This window comes from Heterocephalus glaber, unplaced genomic scaffold (genome assembly GCF_053883595.1).
Source record: "Heterocephalus glaber isolate CG9 unplaced genomic scaffold, H.glaber_assembly_v1.0 deba00001733, whole genome shotgun sequence".
Taxonomy (NCBI): Eukaryota; Metazoa; Chordata; class Mammalia; order Rodentia; family Bathyergidae; genus Heterocephalus; species Heterocephalus glaber.
Window position 1 is genome coordinate 456,403 of NW_028258444.1, and position 25,415 is coordinate 481,817.

At 34.1% G+C, this 25,415-nt stretch overlaps 1 pseudogene; it reads left to right on the plus strand.

Annotated features, from left to right (window-relative positions):
* The first annotated feature begins 735 nt into the window (after positions 1-735).
* LOC101702630 (olfactory receptor 7D4-like) lies at positions 736-25,148 on the plus strand (annotated as a pseudogene).
* Positions 25,149-25,415: the final 267 nt, after the last annotated feature.

Genomic DNA, 25,415 nt, shown 5'->3' on the forward strand with positions numbered 1-25,415 from the left:
AAAAAGAGGGCTAAGTTTCAATTTGGGACTTGAAAATATTTAGATATGCATATGATTACCATTAAACTACTGAATCATGCACTGAGAATAGTTATGTTTTTTGTTACCTATATTTTGCCAAAATAAATAATGATGATAAATTATAGATTTGTCTTCTGTTATTTTTAAAGAAGGAAACAAAAATCTAAGTGATTGCTGCACAGGAGATTCCTCCTGAATAAAGCAAGAGATGAAAACCAGAGATGACATCCACTTTGTCATCATCTTCCTCCATTAAGAAGTTCTTAATTACTGGGATTACATAAAATGCTTTGGCTAAATATGAGCTCTATGGATTGATCCTTCAAAATATTATAATCAGTCTATGTCCACAGCTTTTTCATTTTTAGCACTAAACTACTGATATCCATAGCTGTGTCTCCCCCTCTTAAAGTTGTGTACTTAACAAGACATCTATCTGACATGATATTGACATAGAGCATAAGATCTATGGATGATATAGGACCTCAAAATAATCCAAAGAGCATAAAGGAATTATAACTCTCAACCTGCTAGACATTTAAAATGCTTAGTTTGTGTTCTCTATAATCAAAGAATGAATCCTAGGAACAATGGAGGTTAAGAGTGGGAATAATTTATTGCAAACAATATAGCTTCTGTCTAAGACAGAAGGAGAACCTAAAAGTGGGTTTTTCACCCACCCTGTTTCTGAAATGTACTTTATTGAGCAAACCCATGAGGTGAGGTTATTCAAGGTGGGACAAAACTATAACAGTTAAATCCTATTGGAAAAATCACAAGATGGGTATGAGTTGAGGAAAAACTATGATTAACCAATTAAATTATAGTACAGTTGCTTATTGATTAAATGGTGATCAAATGGACAACAATTCATGTAGCAAGCATGCATGGAATGAATAATGACATTCTGGAAAGGAAATGGCCTGGGAGGTGGTCCACAATTAATGTGATTGATGTCTATTTGAAATATCAATCACTACTGTTCATTCCTAGGGGAAGCATGTGGGTGTAGTAGTTCTTCCTTTTTGAATCCTGACCTTTAGCAAATATGACTCAGTCATCTTCTGTGCTTAGGGCCTGGCCTGGCCTAACAGCCTTATAATATTTTCTAAGTAGTTTAGATGTTTACAGTAATATTTCTATCAATCTTATAGGCAAAGTCTGAGCCTTTATTGGATAACTTTAGGTTGGGAAATACATCCATTATTCATTTTCTTGTTCATGACCCAGTAGAGATGCAAATTTGCCCAGTGAGTGCAGATGGAGATGAAGGATGGAGAGAAACTTTCAGATGCATTGTTTTCTCATAATGAGGGCACACATGGCACTTTATCTAGTCAGAAAATACATTAATGTGCATTTCATCAAAGAGGAATGTGAAGTTTAGGTTTGTGGTTGTGTATGAGGCCCCTGAAGCTCATTCAAATTGTTGTTCTCCATTGACCCTGATTCTGCTTCCCGTATATATCTCAGCTATGATCCAAGAGAGTCTCTTCAATTTGTCTCCTTAGTTGCTCTAAATGTGTATCAAGGTTAGTAGGAAGAGAAGGAGCAGTATGTCAAGTACTGTGGGATGAGAGATGGGGATGGAGCAAGTAGAAGAGGAACAGAGAGAACAGCAGAGGAGAAGGAAAATACAACCAAAATTATACCAAAATTAAACCATGAACTATTCTCATGGCTTCCAAAATGCCAGAGTATGAGCTCCATGTTATATGTTGTTCATTCATTCTGCATGATATTCTCCAAGCTGTATGCTCTTCCAATATTATTGTCTTACAGAAAATGAGGATAGCATTTTTATGTAGTATATACCAGGTTGGAAGAGTGAAAACAGTGAATCCTTGTTTGAATTGATCTGGTTACAGACATGGGGCATTTACCCTGTTGAACCATAGAACATTGTGGTGTTGATGAGGCAGTTAGCTACTCCCCAGCCCTGTCACTGCTGGAGAATATGCCTTGCTCACTGTGCCTTAGGGATTTTTGATATATGGTAGTGGGTAGCAGAGGGTGGCAAACGCTTCATCTACTACAAGAATGGTATCTGTGAATCACAGGAAAAAACCACAGAAGTACATACATGGTAATCTTGTACAGCCCACTCTAATGCATTCGCACAGCAGACCGTATATTTTCCCATTCTTGTATCATCCCACAACCTCAAAATAAGAAGTTATTTCAGGGCTTCTTAAATTCTTACTCATAAAAATGGAAGTGATTAATAATATACCACAAAGATCAAAGACCTAGCTTTTGCCCAGAAACTTTGAATTGGTTTCAAGAAATCAGGGAAAACACTTGAATCCATAGTCAAAGACAAAACCTTCCTGACTAGGATTCCAGTAGTTCAGTGAATAACATTGAGGATCAACAAATGTGACTATGTCAAACTTAAAAGCTCTGCACAGCAAAAGAAACAACAGAGTGAAGATGTAATACAAAGAGTGGGAAAAAAAACTTTGGCTAGTCTTCTGCTAGAGGATTAATAGCCAGCCTATAAAAGGAACTCAAAATTAACTTCAAGATAAAAACCCACATCCCCAGTCAATGAATAGGCAGATGAAGAAACACTTTCAAAAGAAGTACCAAGGGCCAGTGTTATATGAAAAAATATTCAGCATAGGTAACCATTAGTGAAATGCAAATAAAAACAATACTGAAATTACATCATACCCCAGTTAGAATGTAAAACCTTTGAGTCCTGCTAAGGATGTGGGGAAAAGGAATCCTTGCACACTGGTTGGTGAGAATGTAAAGTAGTATAGTCATATGGAAAGCAGTATGGAGTTAATACTTAAAAACTCAAACTAAAACTATATTTGATCCAACTACATGAGCCCTTGGTATATTAAAGTCAGCATGCTATAGTGATAGATGTGTACTCATGTTCAGTGCTGCACAATTCACTATAGCTAAGCTGTGGAGCCCACTTAGGAGCCCATCCACAGATGAATGGTTAAGGAAAATGGCATCCAACAGATGAGTGTCATAAGTACACAGTGAACTATTAGTCATAAAATAGAACAGAAGCATATTATTTGGAGGGAAGTAGATGGAATTAAATACAATCACATTGAGTGAAACAAGCTAGACTCATGAAGTTAAATGTCATTGTTTTTCTTTTATACAAATAGCTACAAAAGGGGTAATAACAGGATCCTGGTGCATAGATTTTAGAAAATATGGAAATCAGGGAGGTGGAAAGAAGATCAAGGAAACAAAATGAAGATGGGGATAGAGTAATCAAAATATGTTGTATGACTATGAACCAGTATATCATGTTACGAACATGTAATCATAACTCATTCTGTATGGAGGGAGAGTGTGGAGGAAGGGGCAATTAAATGGATCCAGATTCCATATGCATATGTACTGATACAACCAGATAAATGTAATTAATATGTATCAAATCACATAATAATAAAATATACACCTCAAATTTATAGGTAGTTAACGCCCTAAGACATCTGCTGAAATCTTTCTGATGATTGGAAAATTATGAGATCAGTTCATCAGACCCAGAGATTAACTATTTCATTTTGAATCCTCTCACATTTATTCCTTTGTTAAAAATGATTAGTTGTTAGTATTTCAGTGATTCAGCATGCTCATCTGAGTGGATTTCTCATTGATAGAACAGCATTGAAGAAGTAAAAGGACAGAATGGATCCTCCCTCTGTTATTAATATGATAAATGCATAACACAAAGGCAAAATCAAATTTGTATCTTATTATTAGTGCTACAAGTTACCACAAGTATTTTCATACAATTATATCAAAATATCCAGTTACATGAAGTTACTGTTTTTCTGCTTTATACTTGTACTTATATTTTTATATATGGAGACAAATTACTAGCTCTTAGTCTGATTCTTGGAGTCTCTCCCCTGCTTGGCACAGAGGACATATCAAAAATTTCAAAATGAGGCCTGGGGAATGGGTCACTGGTGGGGCATTTGCCTAACAGCCTCAAGACTCCAGGTATAGCAGCAAAGGAGAAGAAAAAGTGAAAATTTTGTTAAACATTTAACCACACCTTCTGTAGTTCTCAAATCCTGGCCATAAATCAGTGTGATCACAAAACGCTTAGTTTTTAGAGTGATCTAAACACTGATTTCTAGTCCTTTTAATAATGTCCTGTAGAACTTAAGAAAAGATTTTCCAAACAAAGGATATCAGCTTCCAAGATAAGAAGTTCAATTGGTGAGTTTCAAATATTTTCATATATAGTTTTTTGTATTCAGAGGAAAAAAAAGATAAATAGCTCTTGAGTTTGTGCCCTGGAAATAGTTCTGATAATGGGATTTATCAGCTCTCTCCCTTTCATGACTCCCCAGGAAGAAAAACCCTTTCTCAATGACCTGTTCATTTGGGATTATTGAAGGTCAGAGGGGAGACTGGGACTGTCACCTCCTACATTAACCTCAGGAAGGAAATGCCGAATGTCATCTGCTTACTTAGTCATTAAGAACCTGACATTGTGGCTTTTCCATTTGTGTGTGTGTGTGTTTGTGAGTGTGTATGTGTAGCTTCCTTTATTTCTTGCTGCCCAATTTGAATGATTAAATTTACATTCTTTACAGATATGGAAACTTCATTATCAACCTTTTAATCTTGCTTTTTTCTGACACATTCACCAATAATATATTCAGGCATTTTGTTGGTGACATCTCTAGTTCTCCTCCTATCTCGGGGATATTTTCCTGTTCCTAATGTTTTTCCTTCACTATTCAAAACTCATGATTACAGGAAAAATAATGTCTTCTCCACCCATAGTGTCATATCCACTAGTGATGTCACTTGTTAGTTTCCTTTTTTCTAATAGAATAGTTCCTTTAGAAGTGTACTTGAAGCTCAGCTCTTTTGGTGTCTTCCACTCTGGCCATTCCTATTCAAAATTCCTTTATCTGCCCCCTGAGGAACAGGAACATTAAAAGCTCCTTATGGAGCCTCCAGAGGAGAACATTCTAGTCTCAGGACCTTGGCATTCATTTGGACTCACAGCAAAATTAAACATATAGAGTTGCAAGTCATGCCTTCTTGTTCATAATATGGATGTAAATGTTAAGATTTATTTTGTGAACTTGTTTTATGATAGATTGGTCATTATCAAGGTTGGGAGATGAAGCAATGTGGAGATTTAAATATGGGTGCAAATTTTACATTTGGGAAGAGGAACTATTTCTGGAAACAGATGTTGGTTATATTTGTATATGATGAACATGATTGATATCACTGAATCGCTGCACATAGAACTGATGAAAATGATATTTTTATTGTATATATTTTACCATAATCCACAGTGGAAGTAAAATGCAGAAATATGTTTTTAAAAAAGAAGAAACAAATCCAGTGAATAGCATGTATTTTCACCTGAATAAAGAGTCCCAAAAGTGTGATGGGCATTTTAGTTTCTTATTCTTTTCCTACAGTAATAGGAAGTCCAAAGGGATTTCAATACATGGGCCAACATGGCTAATTATGAGCTCTGCACAATGAGACTCCAGGGCTGTCTAGTAGTCAATATCAGTATATATCTCTAGCTCTTCAGTGTGATTTTACAGCTAAGTAGCCTCTATAGGGTTTCCTCATCAAAAGTCTCTGTATCAGAAAGTTTATATCTGACACTATATTCCTGTTAATCTGAGAAAGTAACCAGCACTTTCACAAAGTTCACAAAACAGGGAAATTGCTTTGAGTCTGCACAGTTTGGTCATGATCCAGCAGAGAAGCAACTTCACCCCATAAGTGCTGAGGGAGAGCATGGATGAGTGAAGGACTATTGGATAGTTTATTTCCTAACCATCTAGAAAAACAAATCATTTGGTCAGCCATATGGAAGAATAAATATTGCATAATTTCAATTCGAATCATTGTGAACTTTTTTCTTGTACTGTGGGCCTCTGATAACTAATTCAAATTTTTAATTCCTTACCTCACTTGCCATGCTTGCATAGACATGTCACCCACAAAAGGATAAAGCGGGTCTCTCTATAAAATTACTTGTAATTGCAATTGTGAAACAGATGAAGTTGATGAGGAGGAGGATGTGTCTGAGGCAAGCAATTGCAACCCAGGTACCAGGAAATATTTCTCTGAATACCTATTAAGTTGCATGAGAAGCATCAGGCTCAACCTTAAACTTTGAGTTCATCCCTGGTACTAAAGTTCTTAACCATATGAAAAAGACTTTAAGATTAGCAAAACAGAGAAAGTATTCTGAAGTCATGCACTGCAGAATACAGAGGGGGAAAAGCAAAGAGCTCCCTTCCTGCATTACTATTTAATTATTAACCTGAAATGCACACCAACACCCCATCTGTGGGCAGCAACGTCATTGGTTATGTGCATTTAACTTAAATATATTTATCAAAAGGTGAAGTCCACCAAACGTAAGAATGCAAGTTATATATTAAACAAGTTTAAAAATGCAAACCATACATTGGGGTGAGCGCTTTCTACACAAAGGAAGGTTATCAGAAAACAGACAAAAATAGAAAAAACACTGTAACATAGGTGACATGTATAAAAGTTTTCTGAATATGAGCTATCAACTTTAGTGTTAAGATAAAGAAGTCCTAACTCTGCTAATCCTTGCACAGGATATAAAGTATAAACACCGAAGCAATTTGGACACCTGTCAGTACCTGGTGTTTGATTCCTTTCTCCAATATTCCTTTCTTTTGAAAAAGGTGCCCAAGAAATTTAGAACAAAGCCTAACATACATCTCAGAATTTCATCTCTTGGGGATCTCAGAGGATCCAGAACTGCAGCTCATCCTCTTTGGACTCTTCTTGTCCATATACATGGTGGGTGTGCTTGGGAACCTGCTCATCATCCTGATCACCACCTCAGACTCCCACCTCCCCACCTCCATGTACTTCTTCCTCTCCAACCTGTCCTTCAATGACATTGGTTTCATCTCCACAACAGTCCCAAAGATGATTATGGACATCCGATTACATAATAAGGTAATTTCTTATGAATGCTGCCTGACACAAATGTCTCTTCAAATTTTTGGATGTATGGATGACATGCTTCTGACTGTGATGGCCTATGACTAGTTTATGGCCATCTGTCACCCCCTGAGGTACCATGTCATCATGAACCCTCACCTCTGTCTTCTTAGTCATGGTGTCTCTTCTGTTCAGTCTTTTAGAATCCCAGCTGCACAATTTGATTGCCTTACATTTTACCTATTTTGAGGATGTGAATATTTCTAATTTTTTCTGTGAACTTTCTCAACTTCTACATCTCATCTGTTCTGATAACTTTACCAAAAATATAGTCACATATTTTGTAAGTGGTGCCATCTATGGATTTCTTCCCCTTTCAGGGATGTTTTTCTCTTACTATAAAATTGTTTCCTCCATTTTAAGAATCTCATCCTCAAGTGGGAAGCATAAAGCCTTCTCCACTTGTGGGTCTCACCTCTCAGTTGTTTGCTTATTTTATGGAACTGCCATTGGTGTTTACCTTACATCTCCTATAAAGTTTTCAGTAGATTCAGTGATGTACACCACCCTTATCCCATTGCTAAATCCCTTCATCTACAGCCTTAGGAATCAGGAAATGAAATGCGCCCTGTGGAGACTACAGTGCAGAACAATGCAGTCCTAAAATCTCTTCCTCATATTCTGTAGTTTGTGTTGTAAAACCCAATTGTGTAGACATGCAAATAATCTGGCCATGTAGAACAGCCAATTCTTCCTCTTTGCTCACTCTTGGAGCTTTATGACTTTCTTTTTATTCAGTGCTTCACGGTTAAATATGGATTCCTTTGGTCCATCTTTAATGAAATTCCACACATATTCTTTAATCTATTTTTAATTACAAATATCATAACTAAAACACTATAAACAGGCAGCTTGTGTACTTTCTGAAAAATGACCTTGGTCTCCATATAGCTCCATATAAAGCTCTATATATTTAAAATGTACAACAGTTTTCAAAGTGCATACATATTTTATTTAAAAATTACATGGATAGTATATATTTGGGCCGGTTACATCCATAAGCCATATCCTGAACCATAAGTTTGGCATTTATTTTAATCATCCAGGGAGAATAAAATACTGATGCCTGAGTATTATCACCAGAGATTCTGATTCTTATGAATCTATGATATTTAAAAACTTCAGGGTGGGTTAAAATTCTGTTGCCTAAAGGAACCAATCATAAATGAGTTTATTATAGCACGAGTTGATTTGATTCAAATATAATATTCAAATGAATTGTTCCTCAACACCATATATATTATTATATATAACACCATATATTATTATATCATGTTTTTACATTATTATTTTTCTGTTTCAATATCACCTTTCCATAGATACTTTTTAATGCTGTGTGGGGTCTCTGGACATCACTGCTCTGCGTTCATCCTGGCTCTGTTGATGCACACTTTCACTCATGGTTACTAAATTTCCTCACATTGAAAATTCAGTATATTTGATTGATTTCATACCCATGAACTCTCTGTATTTTAGAAGCTTCCTTTCCATTAATATCTCATTGACACTATTGCACCCTCTGTGCTTTTGTCCTGAAGTTACCATCTAAGCACTTGCACGCATTCACATTGAGCAATGAATCTTACCATGTTGAAAAAAAAAGGTGTATTGTCAACTGTTGGCAATTGAAATATTTCAAAATATGCTTAAGAAATAAAGTTTCTTTTCAATATACAGCTGTGTTCAGGTATCCAACTGATTCAGTGGTGTTCTTGTATTTCCAGTTAATGTGTGAATCTAGTGTTTTCTGAGGATTATTATCAACATTCAGTAGGACATTAGCTGAACTTTTGCTTCTTTAAAGTTACTCTAAGATTGCAATTATCTTTGTAAACAGCCAAAATGAGCTATGTTTTTATATTTAATTGATAACCAACTATTTTCATAAGTAAAAAAATTATGTGGCAAGGTAGACTTTTTTCCAATGGTGATGTCTTGTTTTTCTTCTTTTATGTATTTATTTAAATTTTAAAATATGTAATTATAATACATAATCGCATATGTATTGAATTGGTTCAAATATATAAAGTATCTTGATCTTTTTTCATTCTTTTACAACTCTCTCTGTGCTTCTGCCTCTTGTGTCTTCTAGACACCCTTCCCCATCTCCAAAAACCTGCATTCTGATTTCCTATCATCTCTCCTTTGTTCTAGTCTTTTTATCTCTATTTAAAGTTTCTCATATAAGAGAAACTCTATGATATTTGATTTTCCATAGGATTCATTTAAATTAAAATTATGGTCTCAAATGTCTCATGCATTTTTCATCAAATATATGACTTAATCTTTTTACTGCAGAATAACTTTATCCATTTGTTGATAGGCAACTAAACTGTTTCCAGAGCTTAGCTGTTTTTAATTATGCTACTTTACATATAAGTTTGCATATATGAAATTACTATGACATTTGTAACTCTTTGGAGAATATACTCAGGAGGAATATAGCTCGGTCAAATGGACTTTCCATTTTTAGCTGTTTAAGGAGTCTACCTACTGCTGGGGATTTATCTCAGTGGTTTCGCCACCTGTTGCGCAAGCACAAGAACCTGAGTTCAATCCCCGGTACCAAGGAGTCTACCTACTGACTTTCGCAATGGTCGTACAAGACTGCATTTCTTCCAATAATGTAGAAGTGTTCATTTTTCATGTCCTCATACATTTTGTATCTTTCTTTTTAGTTTCTTTTTAATATTATTTTGTATTACAGCCCTATGTAGTCTAGGCGAGTGGTCTACTACTGACCTAAAGCTCCAGTCTTTTGTAATATATTTCTAAATCAGACAGTGTGATGCTTCTTGCTTTCTTTATTTCTCAAGGCTGCTTTGAAGCTTTTGTACATTCATAAAATTATAGTATTTTTAAAATTTTCTGTGTTTATCATTAATATTTTGATGGAGACAATAGAATCTATCATTCAACACGGGTAGTTTTCACAGTTTACTAATATTAATTCTTCTATAAATGTACAATATCCTTCTAACTTTTTGATTCTACTTCAATTGCTTTCATCAACATTTTATAGTTTTCAATGTACAGATATTTAACCTACTTGCTTAGATTATTTCTAAGTATTTTATTTTTATAGCTATTATAAGTGGAATTGTTTTCTTGATTTATTTCTTGCACATGATTGGTGTGTAGACATATTGATGGTGAAATTTTGATTTCTGTATCTAGTAACTTTACTTCATTATTTTTAACAGTTTTGGGTGACTCCTTTGGATGTTCCTGCATAAAAGAATGTGTCATCTATACAGAAGGACAATTTATATTCAGTCATTCAAATTTAGATGGACGCTATTATTTTCTATTCATAAACTTCTACCTAGGACTTCTTGTATGATGTTGATTGGTGGTAGTAAGTGTGGGCATCCATATCTTGTTTCAGATATTAGGTGGAAAGCTTTTATTTATTCCAACCAAGACTATATGGTTGTATATAAGGTAGATCACAGATCAATACTTAAATATCTTATGTTGGGATATATTTCTTTATTTTTAACTTATTTAGTTTTTAAATTTTAAAATTTTGTTCAGATTTTCAGTACACACCGATTATCTTCCTCATGGAGAGTGGTACACTTATATAACACATCTCAGTTAGTTTTTCATCATTTGCCCTTCTCTCCTGGCCACCTCTCTCCAGCTCTCGGTTCTTTTCCCATTTGAAAAAGATCTATGTCAATATATCTTACTATCTTCCTTTTATTTTGCTCTTTATTTATATTTTGAGGTTCTAATATAAGAGAAACCATGTGATATTTAAATTTGTGTGTCTGATTTATTTCACCTAACGTTATGACCTGAGATACATCCATTTTCCCACAAGTGACTCACGTTTATCTTTATGGCTAAGTATCACTCCATTGTATATAAATAAATTTTCTTTACACAGTCATCTAGTGATGGACACAAAAGCCATTTTTAAGACTTAGCTCTTATGACTTGTGGGAAATATTTCTTTCATTTCTAAGTTTTGGAAAATTTTTATCATAAAAATGTTAAATCTTGTCCAGTATTTTTCTGCTTCCAATGATGATAAGATGTTTTTTTCATTTTTTATGTCTTACATTATATTTGTTGCTTTTCATTGTGACTCATCCTTGCATTCTTGGGATGGATCTGACTAGAATATATTCAATGATCTTTTTATATACTGTAGGAATTAGTTTGCTAGTATCATGTGGAGGATTTTTGCATCTATGTACATGAGGGATATTGACCTATAAATTGTTTTTTGTTGTTCTGCATTGGGGTTAGGGCAATTCTGGACTCCTACAATCAATTTGAAATTAATCCTATATTTCATGTTCTTCAATAGTTGTAATGACAGCATTAGTTTTTCTTACATGTTTAGCAAAATTCAACAATGAAATCATGAGTTCCACTTTTTTCTTTTTTGGCAAAAGATATAGTAAACTAAGTCTATATTTACTTGTTACTCTTCTGCTCAAAGTTTCTATTCCTTCACAATTCATATGTACAGAACTTCACTCATTTCTTCAATTTTATACAATTTATTGGTACATAATTTAGAAATAGTATCTTACAATCCTTGTTACTTCTGTGGTATCAGTGGTAATTTTTTTCATTTCTGATTTTCTTAATTTGAGTCTTCTAACTTCGTCCTTTGTTGTTCTAGATAACAGTTTGTTAATTGTGTTTAACTTCTCATAAAATGACCTCTTTGCTTCATTGATTTGGTCTTTTGTTTTTCTTTTCATAATTTCTCTTTCGTTTTCTTGCATTTATATCTGCTCATCATTATTATTCTTCATTCTATTAATATTGTGGTCAGGTCACTTTTATTTTTATACTCACTGAAGGTATAACTTTGAGGAACTTATTTAGAAAATTATGTTAGTGTGTGATGTATGCCTTTGTTACTACAAATTTGACCTTTCAAACATTGTCCACATTTGCAAATTTTCAGGTAACATTTATTGAAGTAAGCTTTCATTCCCTTTGTTGATATCCACTGTCTTTCACTTTACTAACTTGAATATTTTGTCTTTGAAAATATCCTTTAATCTTCATTAGCTTTCCATCAGTTCTATTCATTATATTCAATCCTTTTTTCTTTTTTTCTTTTTTTTTTTTGGTACCAGGGATCAAACTCGGATCCTTGCGCTTGAGCAGCAGGTGACGAAACCACTGAGTTAAATCCCCAGCTTGCATTCCTTTTTTCTCCTCAGATTTTGTGTCTCCATATAATCTCTCCTTCATCTCACCATCTCTTTGATAAATTCTGCAATTGATGCATGTTCCATTTCCAGTGTTATCATGGTACATTATATATCCTAGAGCTTTATTTACATGATTAATTTAATGAATTTGCAAATATAAAAGGCATATATTAAATAAGAATAAATAATTTAAAAATAAAAGAAAAAATTTTGAGTGTTTTTACCACAAAAACTAATAATATTAGTGGACACAGATATCCTCACACTGATGTGAACACCACACAGCATATATTCATGTCGACTGACATTTTTAACCTATAAGTATTTACATTTTAAAATGTCAGTTTAAAAAAGAATTACTGTTGGATATTATTATCCCTGAGACTTGATTTTGCTAATGCAGCATACAGGTAAGTCCTCTGAAGAGGACTTACACTTTTATTTTCTACTTTAATAAAAGATCTTTGGAACTCACATCTCACCAAAACTTCCCCTGGCATCTGGACATAATGCTACATATTTAAAATTTGTCCATCTAGGTTTTAGTCTTACGCTCATCCCCTTCTTCTCTACCCACTGATATTCCCTTTTGTAATGGGAATGTTTAACCATGGCTTTGTATGTTGAAAATATATAATATTATTTTTCAATCACTCATATTTAAAATTTTGCCTTGTATCTCAGAGAAAACAGACTTGGCCTTTCCAGTAATATGTGAACTATCAAGTCTTGTTGACTCTTGGAGATGCGGTAAATTCACTTTTCATAATGAGCTAGACATGAGTACTTTGGGGGCTGAGGTTTGAGTGTTATGGTTTAGATATAGAGTGTTCACACAGAGGCTCTGACATTCAAAGGTGGGGCTTTTGGAATGTGATTAAATGATGGAAGCCCTATTCTGAGCAGTGGATGAAGTCAGAGCTAAACGTGCTGTGGGGCATGATCAGAAGAGATGGGTCTCTGAGGATATGACCTAGGCGCCTATGCAGTATTTCCCTCACTGGCTCTTCCTTTCTTTCTCTGTTTCCTGGCTGCCTTGGGTTGAGCACATTTTCCTCTGCCATGGCTAATATGGTTTCTGTCTTGGAGCCAGCTTACAATAGACTAATAACATGAACCAAAACAAAAACAAAGATGTCTTCTTTAAATTGCAGGTATTGGGTACTTTGTCCTAGCAATAAGACAGTATGGTAACTAGGACTGAAATAATTGTACATTTGAAATTAGCTGTCAGAGAGAAAGTTGAACGCTCTTAAAATAAAATACGATAATCATGACTTGATAGCTATGTCAATTGCCCTGATCTGAACAGCACCTATTATATATATTTTTAAATATTACATCATATCACATCAATATGTACAAATGTGTATGTTTATTGAAAATTTAAATATAAATTTTAAAAAGAAATTTTACAGTGAAATGTTTAATATAAATGCAAGAAATTTAACCTCTAGCTCAAACTATAACCAGAATCTACTAAAAAACACACGAAGAGCTTAAAGATTAATAGCTAAAACCACAAAAGTTTTAGATAAGAACAGAAAAATATGTTCATTACCTTGGATGGAATGATGTTACTAAGTGGTAGATATGTCACAAAAAACATAAGCAACAGCAAAAAAAAAAAGACATTTAATATGATCAAAATTAAAACTTTAATGTATGAAAAGATACTATGAGCACAATGTAAAATATTTGTTATTAAACCATAGGAAAGAGCAGTGAAGTAATAGAGAGCTAATAAATAAATTCACAAATTATAAGGAATGGGTGATCTTGGTCTCCTGCTAGCCAGTATGACATCCACAAGATAAGCAAAGGGAATTAAGAGAAACACACAGATTGAGAGGAGAGAAACTGAGTCTTGTGCTGATCCGAGCTGCCCTGGGCAGCAAAGACAACTCCCAGGACAGCCAGTGTTTATCCATCATAAATGTGGGAAGGAGAGAAGCTGGACAGGCCTTGGGATACCTGCTGATAACAAGTATCAATCAGGCAGGACTGCAGAATGAGAGCACTAGCATATCTTTGCTGAAGAGGACAAACCATTAAATCAGATGGGTAGAACTTACCTGGAATCAGTTGACCTTGACTGGGATTGATCTCAACCAGGCTCTGCTACTTCCAACGTAACACAGCCAAATTATGGAGGACCAAGAAGCTTGTGCCACTATGGCCTGCTAATGTTGGGCAGAGGTTTCTGCTATGATAAATTCATAATGAACTATTTTACAAAGATATCAGGAAAACACAGTGAATAGCCAATATCTTCTGTAGTTGATGTAGTAAATGATAGCTATCCACATGCAGTAGAACAAAACTAGACTCATACCACACACAAAAATCAACTATAAATGAGTTAAAAAGTTGCACATAAATCATAAATATAAAAGTCTAGAAGAAGAATGGTGAAAACCTCAGCAAAATGATTCTTTGCATATAAATATAAACTCATACATAACAAAAGTAAAAGAGGTGAGTCTGCATGAAACCATATGGTAAATATATGTATGAACATCACCAAATAAACCCTATCATTGTGTGATATTAATATGCAATTATATAAATTATGAAATGAAATTCATACTGTGAAAGAAAAATTGTTCAGAGCAGGGAGACAACTACAGAATGTAGAACATATTTTTAAATCATCTACAAGAAATGGGGTAAATAATCAGAAACAGAAAACAACAGAATACACATAACTAGATTATAAACAAGAAAACCCTTGAACAACATTTCATAGAAGGTACACAAATGATCAAAAGTATGTGAAATATTATTGAAATTTATTATCAATGTAATACATTATTGTAATAAATTGAAAACCTAAGAATGAAATATCATGTTATACCTGTTAGAATGGCTATTATCCAAGAAAAAGTAAATGATAATGGGTGTTGGTGGAAATTTAAAGAAAAGAGATTTTGAACACAATTAGTGTAAATTGGTGTAACTATTAAGCAAAACATTACAGTACTTCAAGATTAAAATTTTAACTACCACGTGATTCAGCAATTTCTGTGCATGTGTACTCCCAAATGTCTGAACTATGTTTGTCTAAGCATGTGTACATCCCATTATCATGGCAGTATTATTCACAATAGGCAAGAAATGCAATTATGTGAAATCTTTATTATGAGATGAGAAGATAAACAAATGTGGGACATGTAATCAGTGAAACACTACTCAGGCTTTTAAAAAAAGCAGCCGTGTCATTTCGCTGAACATAGATGACACTGTATCATATTTCACTGAGGATAAAAATGTCCCTTGTAGAAAGACAAACATCACATAAGCCTTGAAATAACATGTGGATGAGGATTGGCTTTCTCTATTAGAGAATTAAATATATTAAAACTATCAACATTATAAACATATGCATTATTTTCCTTATGAAATCATATATATATGGTAATACAGGCTTGATAAAATCTTGAAGGGCTAAATAACATACAATACAATGAGAGACAGAGTGTGTACATGTTTTATTTTAAACTGTATGAAGGAGAATTTTAAAAAACACATAGCTACTGTTTATATGTGGGCTCCTTACTGCTTGTTAACCTGTACTGTATACAGGATGGAAGAAGCAGAAGCTGGGAGTTGGGCTTCCCCCAAGAAACCACAACCTTGCCCAGCATCTGTGCCAAACACAGACCTGCAGTCTGGCCAGTGGCAAGAGATTATATAAATGTGGCAGGTGGATGGTGTCACTCTCAGTGAAGAGCCACCTCTGCAGTTGCCATGGATATGCTGAGTGTTTGCACTAGGTGGCAGCACTGCTCTATTAGCCGAGGCCAATTTAAAGTTAATAACACGTGGATGTACTCACTGTAATGTCATTAGCATTTGACACCATTATAGTTTTTTATCTTTTGTGATAAATGATTGTTACAGCTTTAGGTACTTATCAGAACATGTGCTTTTTACCTTTTAGAGCATAATCCTATTTATATAAAAGTTTACTGTAAAACAGTGTGCTGCTATGTCAGTGGTAGCCTCATGTATCTTGTGTTTCACTGCGTATTTGGATAATATCAAGGGACCATCACAGATGATTGATGTACACCTCTTCAGTTTGCACTTAGAAGTTGCCACTCTGTGTGGTATTTTGTGATACACATGGATGAAATTGCCTAATAACATATTTCTCTGATTATATTTCCATTATGTGCCATATGACTGTATTGATATTTAAATTTAAAAATTTGGCCTATGAGGAGTCTATTAGCTAACTAGAATTTTTTTCCATACCACTATTTTTTCAATATTAGTTTTGAAAATCTTTTTAAAACAAATCACATCCTCTGAAGTCTTGTTAATATTTGAGATATTTTAAAAATTATATGGAAAAATGTTTACTTTTCAGTTTTGTTTTGGCTGAGTTCTACTACATTTGAATATTATTATAGTTTTTCCCTTGCATTGTTTTTCTTTGAATAATTTTAATTTTTGTATATGTGTTTGTTTGATAATAAAGTTATACATTAAAAATCAGTTGACATCATTATAGTTTTTTTAACTTTGTGTCCTACATCTCCTCAGCCTCATATCTTAAATATAGTTTGTTAATATATCTTTATGGTGGGGTCATATTTTCATTTATTGCAGTGCAACACTTGCACTTTATTTTTCCTCCAACTGTCTAAAGTTAGAGCAAATATATTGGTATAACATCTGCTTTTTCTCTGAGCTACAATCATTTCTTCTTATTAGTACGTGTTTGAGTACATGCATTTTACAATCATCCTAGGAGCATGTACATATACATAATAGAGCTTGCTTCCCTTTTTTTTTTTTTTTGGCCCTGGGGATCAATCTTGGGACCTTGTGCTTTCAAGGCAGGTGGCGGAATCACTGAGCTAAATCCCTGGCCCAACTTGCTTCCTTTTTTAAAAAGCCCCTTCCCCATCTATGTTGCTCCTTTCTTCCTCTATTTCTCCTTTCCCCATTTTGATTCTTATTGACACTATTAATCTTATCTCATGTTTATGGCATATGTTTTTTACATTCATTGAGGTTATGAGGTTCCTGTACTTGGCACATCGTTATTCTACATATTTCTTCTTCCATTCCTCCTTAACCCTCATCCTTGTTCTCTTGGACCCCTTTCCATTTGCAAGAGATCCATCCCCTTGTCTTCTACTCATTCTCTATTGATCTCTTTGTACTTTGCCTCACTCAAATGAGAGACAGCATGTGGTATTTAACCCTGTGTCTTGATTTATTTCACTCAACATTATATTTTTGAGGTCTATCCATTTAATGTTCCTCACCAAGTGGTGTTCTGGTTAGGAATCACAGCTGTAAAATTGATTTCATTTCATTACACATCTTCATGTTGTTGCTCCTTAATTTTCTAAGTTCAATTCTTGCATATTATTTCAAATAAAATGACAAAAAGATTACCATTTAATGTAAGAATTGAAAGCATAAAATGACTAGAAGAAAACACAAAGTAAAGGCTCAATGTTATTAATATGTACAACGAAATTGTGGATATGACTTCTGAAGAAAAGGCAAGAAAATTTTAAATAGATCAATGTGATTTCAGCCAAGTAAAGTTTCAGCACAACAAAATATAATTCAATAGACTAGGTGACAACCTAAAGAATGTGTAGTCTTGGAAAACTATGTATTGGATAAGGAGTTAATGTCCAAAATATATATGGAACAACAATAACTTGATTGGTATGAACCAAATAACATAATTTTTTAAAATGGAAAATGACCCAGTAGACACTGGTTTAAAAGAAAAATTCCAAAAGTAAAAGAAAAACAATGAATATCAATAATCATTTAGAAAATGCAAATAAAACCCAAAATGCCACCTTTGCTACCAAAAGGCCAAAGAAAATTGTTGATGCAGATGTGGAGAATGGAAATCTTTGCAAAATAAAAAAGAACATGCACAAATATATCAGTACAACCAATGTATATGAGAATATAGAAGGTCCTCAAAAGGTAAAACTAATACTACCATATCAGCCAATGATTCCACTGCTGCAGCCATGTCCAATGGACATTGCACTAACTTTTCAAAATCAGGATTCCCATGTTTATTGCATAATATCTCACAATAATGAAAATGGGAAACTGACCTGATTCCACCTAGAGATTAATGAGTAGGCAGAGAAAACAATGTGTATGTGCACAATGGAAAGTGTTCAGCAATAAGTAAGTAAATTAGAAATCCTGTCTTTGACAACAGCATTCAGTGATGGCAAAACTTTTAGAGATGAGTGCCCAAACTGTAACCAAAACCCTAATTATTTACTACAAGGTACAAACCCTGCAATTAAACCTGAATACAAAGATATTAATTTAGAAAACAACTCATACATTAAAATCTTTTCTCTGAAAAGAAAATGAATAACATGAATGCCTTACATTTGCCACCACTGGAGATGAATATGGAGAGCACTATACTAAGAGATATAACAAAGAAACACAAACAGAACTACAATACCACATGCTCTCACATGCTTAATTTAACAAAATGTTGGTCCCATAGAAACACAGAGCGATGGAGGTTAGCAATGGCAAGGGTGATTGGGAGGTTGATACTGAGGAACTGTAGGTCAGAGGATATAAAATTCCAGTCAGGCATGAGGAATATGTCCAAGAGATCTATTGTGCTGCACATTATGATTCATCTTATTCTTGAAAACTTCTAAGTGGATATAAAGCGTTTAACTACAAAAATGATAAGTATATAAGGTAATGTACATATTAATAGTATATATTTAAACTTTTTCAATGTATAATGGTTCTAAACATATGTTCCTCACAATAAACACAACCAATTTTATCTGTCAATTTAAAAAAAAAGGGAAATACAACCATTATGACAGTATGAAGGTACATCAAAAAATTAAAATACATATTTACACATTCAGATTCTCACACTAGAGAAACTGTTTGGTATTCACACGTGTGCTCTATTTATTTCACTTAAGAGGATGGCCTCAACATGCATCCATTTAGCTATAAATGTCTCTAGTTTCTCATTCTTTACAGCTGACTGGTACCCAATTTTATTAAAAAACCCACATCTTTATTCAGTTTCCAGTTGATGGGCACTTGGGCTGTTTCCAAGCTTTTGCTATTACAAACTGTGCTGCTATAAACATTGGTGCACATATATCGCTGTGGTATGATTCTTTTAATTCTTTTGGGAAGATACCCATTACGGGAATAGCTGGGTCAAATGGAACCACTAGTCCTAGTTCTTTGAGGTATCTCCATATGGATTAAAATGAATATTTGACAATTTGAAATGGGAAGAAAATGTCCAATTGGTAGGGGAAGTTGGCGGGGAAAGGGAAAGGAAAGAAGGAAAAGGAAAAATTAGGAGAAAAATAAAAATGGAAACAAAGTCTGTGAAAATAGGGAAGGGTGAAGGGGGTGAAGAGCACACATGTAATGGAGAAAAAATAACCAAAATACATCATGTACAGGTACAAGCACCCAATGATAAATATAAATGTATTATATACTTAAAATGTACCAGCAAAAAAATTTAAACAAAAAAAGAGACTAAAATACAATTGCTAAACTTGCAAGCCCATGCTTCAGTGTTAAAAAGAAATCTGCACTGCAATATTTGCTCTATCACTATTGACAAAAGCCAAAATTTGAAATCAATTTGAGTGTCCCTTAAGAGATGAATGGATGCTGATTTCCACAGTGGTTGCAAAATGGAAACAAAATCTTTGTAAATTGGGAGGGGTGGAGCGGTTGAATGGAGAGCAGGAGAATGGGGAAAATATAAGAGCTAAGGTATATTATCTAAAGGTATAAATTCCCAATAATGACTGTCAGTATATTGTACACCTAAAATGTACCAATAAATTTAATGAAAACAAAATGAATGGATAAAGCATGTTATGTAGGTGTGTATCTATATATAAGAAAGAAACACTGTCATTTACTACAAACTGGATGAACCTGCAGGACACTATATTAAATAAAATCAGCTAGACACAGAAACATAAGTACTGCACACATATGGAATCTGAAAAACTTGATCTCAAAGAAATAAAGAACAGATTGGTAGATGATTTGGGGGAGTTTGGTTGGAGAAATGCTAGCCAAAGGATATAAATTTTTATTTAGGTAGGATGAAGTTTAAGAGAAGTGTTTCATAGCATGTGGAACATGATGATAGTCAATGATTATGTATTGTATGCTTGAAAGATTCTGGGTGTCTGCAAAGTCTTCTCACCTAAATAAAACTGTAGGTTAAAATATCTACCTATATCTATATCACAATTTGAACTGTAATTTGAAAAATTATCTATGAAAAATTAAAAATAAATTTTAAAAGAAAGGTTTACTTTGCTTCCATAACATTGTAGAGATGAAAATATAAATAAAATCTATAAAGATTTTCAAGGGAGGCACTTCATAGGGAAATGGTGGTTGAGATACTTTTTGCAGAATTTAAACTTTCCTTAGGGGGTATTGTGTGACTTTTAGATCAAAGGGAAGAAAAAAGGGTATTTTTTTCTTGGAGGGAATGAGTTAATCTCCCTTTACCTACATTTAGACTGAAACAAAGTGTACTGAAAATTTCTACCCTATTATATTATTTCTACCTTTAGGGAATGGAATCATTTAGAGAGAATGAGAGGTCTGAGAATTCTTTTGCCACAGTGGAAAATTTAAACACATCCCAATTGCTGCTTGCCTGTATTTTGTGACTCAGTCTCCAAGGGAACACAAGTGGGCTTCCTGGAGACAGATTGTCAGAAGAGAAAGCTTCAGTGGCAGCCATGTGAGAGACTTGGTGCGTCCCAGGGAGGGAAGGTGGACAAAAGAAGAGGGAGCATTGTTCGACAGTTTTCACTCTAGAATAAGAATGGAAATTCCCATGTTACTCTAGTCTATGGAGGTGGGGTCCTGTACAGTATTTTGAAGAAACTCATGTTCATTGAGACATGTCTTATTTCGCCACTCTTCTGTTTCATTTATTCTCCAGAATCTATATCCTATTTCCAATAATGTTTAACTTTTCAAGCATCTCTACCCCTTTAGTCTTTCCAAAAATTTTACTGCAATTAGATCTTCTGCATTTGATTACTCGTTTAATTTCTTGAAGTTCAATTATGTATGAGGTATTGTCTAATTATTTGTATATTTGTTTGGATTTTCCTGACATATCTCTGAAGTTTACTTGAAGATTTTATTTAAAGGAAGATCTTATAAATTCTATACTGTTGCTGTTACCATTTTACGTTAGCATGCACAGTATATATAACATTGTCATTACTTTTAGTGTTCAATAGTCTGTCTAATGTCCTTTTTTTTCTTTTTACCAAACTTTTTAAACAGTCCGGAAAATATCAATAAAGTTTTGAGAGAATTTATTTCCTATGTTTATGAATTGACCACAAACATCCTCCTGTTAAATGATTAAACAAATCTAGTCTTCATTGGATTATGAACATGCCTTTTGTTTTCTACATTTACAGAAAGGCTCTATTATAACCATTAACCACAGTCATGTCTATTAAACTTTTTCAGACTTAATAATATATTATTATCTATCACCATTAACTGATTTCTATGATGAATTAGTTTTAAAACATCCTTATGTTAAACTGGCTTCCATTTCAATAATTGGCATTAATTTTTCCATGTATTTTCTTTTTCGTTTGTGGTGCTAGAAATGGAACCAAGGACTTTTCAGTCAAGTATTTTGCAATTAGTCCACGCTCCAGCTGTTAGAAACACATGAAACCAGTTCATTTAATTTTATTACTTTGTTTATTCAACTATAGTAAAAAATGTAAAAACCTAGATTATTCTTAATGTACTTATCATTTTTATCTTTTGTTTTTTTCTAACTTTAATAACTTTCATGTTGTAGGTAGTAATAATATTTATCTTTTAATATTTAATATATGTGTTGCCAAAGTAAGTACGTCTTTTAATATTTTTAGATTCTTTGATATATGCACCTAGAATGTTCTCAATCAATCCTTCAAACATATATTTTAGCAAAGAACTCTCCTAATTTTAACAAAACAAATCTCTACTCAAAAGCAAGCACACATAAGAACATACTCTGACATATGTCTTATATTTGACTTTACTGGTGTATTTTTTTTCCGTCCTATTTGTATACTCCACATATGTTCTATTCTTCTTGGAAAATTCACTGGGCATGCAGTCCTTGAAAAAAGGCACCTTAAGGATCTTCCTAAATCAGAAATGCTACATTATGGTCAAATGAGGTAACCTGTCTGTTATAGTTATATGAATTAAGATCTGTTATGTCTGTGCACCAACTGCCCATGATGAATGAAATCATGTACTGCAAATAAGTGCTAATAAAATAAAAATAAAAATATATTGGATTAAAAATAAGAATTGAATCTTTATATCTACCCAGATTAAAGGGGCATTGATAAAAAATAGCCATGCAAGATAGGTTTATTTTTGTGTGAAGAACAGAGATTCACATTTTGAAATGCATATTACATGTTATGGAAGTAAAGTAGAAAATTGTCATGAGTCATATTATTTAATTTTACAATTTTTTTGCTTAAATTCTTTTATTGGTACATTTTAGGTATGCAATTCGTTTACATCTATCATTGGGTGCTTGTACCTGTACATGATGTATGTTGGTTCTTATTTTTCCCCATTGCCTGTGAGTCCTTCACCCCTTCCACCCTTCCTATTTACATAGACTTTGTTTCCATTTTTCTCTTTTCTCATAATTTTTCTTTTCCCTTCTTTCCTTTCCTGTTTCCCTCCCCCTTCCTCTACCCCTTTGGAATGCTTTTGTCCTATTTCAAATTATCAATTATTTGTTTTAATCATTTTAATCCTTATTTACACTTTCAGTTTCTCAGACTAGAGAAACTTCGTTTTTGACAGGTGTGTCCTATTTTACACTTTAATCTAACATTTTAGTAAATACGACTTATAAAGTAGAGGTGAGATATTTGCAATTAAAATAATTGAATAGCTTTCTCAAGGTCACACAAATGACAAAAGGATGAACCAAATTCTATTCACAGAAGACTGACATAATAACATAGTTTTAATTTTCCCTTTCTTCCCTTTTCCTCTCTCTTCCGTTGTTAACCTTCCCATTTGAAAATTTTCTTCCTACTTCCCAATATCTAACATCCGTCTTGGTCCTTATTTATGCTTTTGGTTTCTCACATGAGAGAAACAATGCCATATTTAAACATATGAATCTGATTTATTTCACTTAAAAGTATACTTCAAGGTGCATAAGGTGGGGGGGATTAAGATATATTATGTACAGGTACAATTCCCTGTGATGAATGTGATCAGTATGTATGACAAATGTGTATTAATTAAAAATAAAACTAAAAATGAGTACAGTTTTTGAAAGGCAACTCATTACTCCACTTATGGAGGGCTATATATTCAAACAAATTAAAATAGAGGAGAATTTCAAAAATTTGATAATAATGTTATCAATTACAATAAACATTCATTGATATTCTACTGTGTACAGGAGAATTTTTAAATCTCAAAAATGAGATAGTAGCAGTAGCCACATTTTTAGGGAGAGTTAGAAGGCTCTGACAGTAAACTACCACATCATTAGGAAGTGCCATTGCAGGAATGCATTAATATCAAGGCCACCTTGGGCAAGTGAATTAGAAACTATTTCAAAACTGAAAAAATAAAAATAATAAAGGCTCCAGAAATAGTTCAGTAGTAGAACATTTGGTGAGCAAAATCAACGTCCTGGATTCAATACCTGGCGCTGCAGAAAATTAAAGTAGAGAAAACATGAATAAGAATAAAAAGATAAAATGGAAAATGAGAACCACTGGGCAGAGTGAGTCAGTCACTGGCAGGACTCAAGACAGCATGAAGGGAATCCAACCAAGGGTGATGTTGGGCAGTGTAACTACCCAGGGCACCAGTCCACTGTTCTTTGAACAGTGCTTTTGTTTTGCACTCTACCAGTTACACCAGCCACATGGAAAGGAAAACAACTCATGTACAGCACACTTGTTCCTCCTGGGATTTTCAGATTATCCTGAGGTGCAACCTGCCCACTTTTCACTCTCTCTGTCCATGTACCTGGTCACGGTGCCCAGGAACCTGCTCGTAATCCCGGCCATCATCTCTGATTTACCACCTCCACACTCCCATATATTTCTTCCTCTCCAACTTGTCATTTGTCAACATTAGTTTCACTTCCACCATTGTCGCAAAGATGCTGATGAACATCCACACACAGCATAAAGACATCTCCTACAGGGAGGGTCTTCCTCAGATGTATATTTTTATGATTTTCACTGGAATGGATAATATCCTACTGACCATCATGGCCTATGACCGCTTTGTGACCCATCTGCCATCATCTGAATTACATAGTCATCATGAACCCCGGGCTCTGTGGCCTCCTTGTCCTGATGTCTTGGATGACAGTCATCTGGGATTTCTTGCTCCAACTTCTACTGATTATGCAGCTGACCTTCACCAGAAGTACAGAAATCCCACATTTCTTCTGCAATGTGGCTCCACTCCTCAAAGTGGCCAGCTCTGATACCTGAATCAATAACATTGCATTGTATATAAGAACTGTTCTGCTGGGTATTTTTCCGTTAACCTGGATCCTTTTCTCTTATTCTCAGATTGTCTCCTTTTCAATGAAGATGTCCTCTTCTGCAAGCAAGTCAAAGGCATTTTCCACCTGTGGGTCTCATATTGTATGCTCTCCTTGTACTATGGTACAAGCTTTGCAGAGTACCTTGGTTTACATTCACCCATTCTTCTCAGGCAAGCATGATCACCTCAGTGACGCACACTGTGGTGACCCCTATGATGAACCCCTTCATCTACAGCCTGCGGAACAAAGAAGTGAAGGGGACACTGGGAAGACTCCTCAGCAGAGCAGCCTCTTGCCCTTAATGGACCAATAGGTTTAAAACTGAAGGGGATTTTATATGTCTCTAAAACAAATATTTGGAATTATAGTAACCTGGTCTTCTTTTGGTCTTCCCAAAAACCTATGTATCATTTTTCTATTTTTTGCATACTTGAAAATGGCATTTGTATATCTGGTTTTGTATTTGTTTCTCCTTCTCTGCTCTCATTAATTTTAAAAATTCTTTCTTCCCTTCACATGTCTCTTAACATTTTATCTTTGATCTGCTTCCTTACAGGAATTTGTGATAT